We start from the raw sequence: 5,238 nt of genomic DNA on the forward strand, positions 1-5,238 counted from the left end.
AATTGGCCAAATGTTAATCTGTGTTTATACATTGTTTAATTAATCAATCAATGTATTTAAACTAGGAAAAACAAGTGATCAATTTTGGAGCATTTATTTACATTTCATATTCAATGTATTATTTATTGGTTCAATCAAAATAGTTCTAATTTTGCTGTCACATCCTCTATGAGTCTCACTACTGTTCACCCACAGTCTCGGTGTACTTTGAGTTAAGGCTGATAGAATGTAGAAGTATGTTTCAAGTGTCTTTGTTGCCTTTGGAGATTATGGCAGGGGGATATTAAAGTGAAATGATGCTTCAGAAGCACAAAGCAATTTAAAACAGGTCCAAGGTTCTAATTTTGAAAGGATCGGGGAGCTCTTAGCTCTCCCCGACTCAAAGCACAATTTTTATATTCTCAGGGAATTCGTAACTTGAAGGAAGGTTATTGTTCTAAATTTAAACTTGTATATCAGAATCTACCATATTCAAATATTATTCAAATGGAAGCAGAAAATACCAGCCTCATGTACCAGGCTCCAGTGGGAGCTGCAGATGGGAACTTCCCTTTCACATTCGAAATGCCAATGGCAAATGCTGAATTAATGTTGGAGTCAAGGGGGATGTCTTCCCAAGAACGCAAGAGATCAGAGGATAATTTTACAGCTCCCCAAATCTGCCTATGCATGGTCAAATTATGTTCTGCTGTATAATGACTTGACCAGGGAGTCCCTCCAAAATGGATTGAACACCCAAAAGGCACCATATTACAATTCACCAGCTAAGAAGCTCACTCATCAGCTGGCACTCAGAGTGGAGCAAATACAAATGGATTCTATTCTTCTAGAGTTGAACCTCAAATCTACAAAAGAAATCCTCATGAAATGCATGGGGTTTGTTTTTAGGGGGAAAAAGATAACATAAGCACTTAAAAAAGCCAGTGTAGTCTCTTAATGAGATACATGTGTGTTTCCAACATATTCATTCTTTTAAATCATAAAGTCCTTTAAAAGGCTAGAAAATTTAATATCAGATTTCCGTTTTTTTTTCTAATTCAAACAGACAACATAAATACTCTTATACTACCCTAAAAAAACACCAAACTAAAATTTAGTTCTTTGGGAAAAGAGAAAGGCAGTTATGAATGTCTGGATTTCCCCAAACAAGTGCTTCTAACTTAGAAAACTAAGAATAATATGAAAATGAAATGTCAGAACACTGCTGTGATGAATTCCTGGGGACTTCACAAAGTGTCTTCTTAATGCTGGCTTCTGGAACAATTATAATCTAATCTTACAACTAAGAACAGTTGGATCCAGCTGTCTTGTTCACGGATTTCATTAATGATGTGGTGGACATGTAAAAACCTATAGATCATACCTAGTCATCACGTGGATATTATTCTATGAATTTCAAAACCTTTTATATATTTTCCCTGCTTGTTTTAATTTTGAGTGTTAGTTGGGAGTGTTTGAGAACATGCCTGTATACACATGTACAGGTGTGTTCAGAATTCAGAGGAAGATGTCAGTTATAACTGTTAATTCTTACCTTGACACAATCAAATGAGAAGAGAGTCCCAAAGAGAGACAGTGTAGATCAGGTTCACCTATGGTTGTGTCTGTTGAGGGTTCTGACTCTACCCTCCAGCGATTACCCTCTTGGTTCCTGGGGTAACAACTATCCTGTCTCAAACACAAGTAGATTAGTTTTTATCAGTTTTTGAACAATTGTCTGATTGTCACTCCTGTCCAGTTTCTTTCCCTCAGTAACACAGTGAAGTTTAAGATACATCTGCCTGGTTGCATGTAGCTATGTAGCTTATGTAGTTAAGGCTGCTAATTTTGTTTATTACTGGATGAACACATTCGTGAACTCCATTTTAGCAGTGATAGACATTTGATTTGTTTCCAATACTTTCCTATTATAAATGAGGTTGCCATAAGCACTCCTGAATGTGGTTTTGTCAATCATCTGCACTCACTTTTCTTGTAAACCTGAGAATGTGTATGCTCACTGTAGTGGGTGACATAGTCTTCTAAAGGGCTGGTACCAACTTCAGCCTCACAGATGTGTGGGAATTCCAGGTGCTACATATCTGTATGAATACTGGTGTTCTCCATTCCTATAGCCAATCTAGTGTTACAATGTACAGTAACATACACTGGCACTGAAAAACAAAAATTAAATTACATTTAATTTTATTCTCCCTAGTGGATAGTAGACTATTGTATGCTTTGTAAGTTTATTAGTCATTTGGATATCATATATATGAATTTAATATTCATTCAGTTACAAGTTTTCCTATTGTGTTTCCTGTTTCCTTTTTTTTATTGATTATTGGGTAGTTATCATATATTTTTTACACTAGGTCATATTCAGAGATATAAAACAGAAATGGAATGCAGCATTTTCTTTAACTCTATGAATGGTGCTTTTGACTGAAATTATTTATAACACATTGCAGTTCTTTATATTTCCTTGGCAGCTATTATTTTTTTTGTATTCAATAAATATTTAGACATTTTTGGGGACATTCTCCTCCACTTTTTTATATTCTATATATCTTAATAATCATTTACATTTAATTTTATTCAAACTGTAACAGTACGCAACAATCTATAAGTCTCCAGTTCATTAAATGATAGTTTTAATACACCCAACATACTATATAATTAGGTTTGAGATTAAGAAACAATAATAGCATAAAACTCATGACTTATTGTTTAGATAAATTCTGCAAAATTACTCTGTAACATGGTTAACAACTGACTCAAATTTAAAAATCATGTTAGGTAGTAGAGAGAAGATAATACATACAATTTTATTGTGTTATAGAACTGCACAATTTTCTTCTTATATTCTTTGTCTTTAATTGTAGAATAATGAATTTTAAATTCTTAAATAATCTGAATTGCAATGCAATGATAACATAGTACAATTAAATGTATTATTTAAAAAGCTGAATGCAAGCACACAATACAAATATATCTACATATTTGTATTATTTATTGATATTAATATGAAATTATATGAATAATATGAAAGATTGTTTCTTCAGTGTCCAGTGTTAACTTTTCTTAACATAGTTTGCATTAGAGAAATGCTTCCTACATATTAGGGTTGGCATTTTATTCCTTTTAAAAGCACAAACAGTTTTTTGATTTTTTTAAATCAAAATCATCATCATCTTATTATTATTATTATTATTGGATAAGGAGGCATGCCGTAGCATGTGTATAAAAGTCAGAGGTCAACTTCATGGAGTCAGCTTTTTTCTTTTACTTTTATATGGGTTCTGAGGATCAAATTCATGTTTCCATGCTTATGTGGTAAGTGCTTTACCTACCAAATCACCTAGCCATTCCTGTTTTTTTTTTAATACAGTGGAAATATTCACCATTTATTCCTTTTAGCACTAAAATTTATTTTATGCTTGATTTCAGGATGAGTATATTTTAATAAACTTATTTAAAGAATAAAATGAGTGGTTCTATTACTTTTTAGATAATTACGGCCGTATAAACTTATATACTTGAATGTTTAATCATCAGGGAGTGGCACTACTTTAGAAGGATTTGGAGGTGTGGTCTTGTTGGAGGCAGTATGTCATTGGAGGTAGGCTTTGAGGTTTCAAACATGCATACTAGGCCCAGTGTTGTTTGTTCTCTTGGCCTGTAGATCAGGATATAGTTCTCAGCTACTGTTCAAGGGCCACAAGTGCCACCATGCTCCCATTATGTCCCCAGCAATTTGAAAATGGGCTAACTCTGAAATGTAAGCAAGCTCAAATTAAATCTTTTCTTTTTATGAGAATTGCCTTTGTCATGATCTCTCTTTGCAGCAATAGAATAGTGAAGAAGACAGGTTCCAAAGGAGAAAGTGTAACTTTTAAAAATATACCACAAACTTTCAGCTTAAAAATAGAAAAATAAGAAAACATAAATATATATAAAATAGGTACAGTTACTCTAAATTTTTTTCTACTAGAAAATGTAAAAGGTGGGAAGATGTTCAAATTTTATGAAGTAGCCTACATCATAATATCTACTATGTTAATTATACAGAGCACCTTCACTTCACCCTTATTTTGGAAAAGATGTGATCACAGAAGAAGTGGCAAGCACCACAGGGAGTCTTAACATTCTCTTCACAAATAAATGAAGGAATAAATAAATAAATAAATTTTTACAAACACTTATGAACAACGACAGTCAGAAGCTCAACTTTCTCTGCCAAACATAAGAGAAAAAAATTAAAGTTGGAAAAAAATCTGTCTTAATAATTTAGAATTGAAGAACAATATCAATACAGTAATAGACAGAAGTTTGACATCATTTTATTTAATGCACTGATTCTATAAAGTTACTAGTACATATTTTTGTACTAGGATAAAATAATACACAGAATTTTAAAACCAGTAGTAGCATATACAATACTGCTATATTAAAAAGTTGTATCATAAAAAAATAAATTAAAAAGTTACATCATTCTGTAGGCTTGAAGGCAGATATATTATGATCAAGGTGTACAAAACAGTATCTCTCATTCTTTCCAAAAAAGGAAAATTGAGGTTAGGATATTTATGTTAAAAACCTTCAATATCTCTACTGGAATACAGTCTAGAATAAGTACCTGCTTTATCCATGTACCAATGCCTTCTTAAGCCAGACTTTACCATCAAGGATGAATCAATGATTTCTTAATGAAGCTCCTCAACATACCATATCCTTTCCTTTATTTTTTAAACTTCTTGCAAATCAATTCTTTTATCTTTTTTATTTTGTTTCTTTATCATAATATTCTCAGTCTTTAGAAAAGCATCCTAGTCTTCCAGGAGGGAGTTTGCTGCTACAAGAATGTTAGAGTGAATGTAAGTTTTAACATATTCTCTATCTTGATAGCAGGAAACATGGGTCCACACACTATTACATTTTTTATATTTACCACTTGAGTATGTCTTTCTGAAGATGGAAACATTCATATGTTGTCTTAGTCAGCATTTTTTTTTGTTGTGAAGATACATCATGACCATGCCAATTCTTATAAAAGAAAGCATTTAACTGGGGCTTGCTTATAGTTCAGAGGTTTGGTACATTATCCTCATGGTAGAATGCAGGGCAACACACAGGAAGACATGTTAGCTGAGAGTTCTATATCTGGATGCAAAGGCAGCAGGTAGGGAGAGTGAGCTTCTGGACCTGGCTTGAGTTCCTGAAACCTCAAATCCCACTCCAGTAAAACACTTCTTCCAA

This window comes from Microtus ochrogaster, chromosome 2 (assembly GCF_000317375.1).
Source record: "Microtus ochrogaster isolate Prairie Vole_2 chromosome 2, MicOch1.0, whole genome shotgun sequence".
Lineage (NCBI taxonomy): Eukaryota > Metazoa > Chordata > Mammalia > Rodentia > Cricetidae > Microtus > Microtus ochrogaster.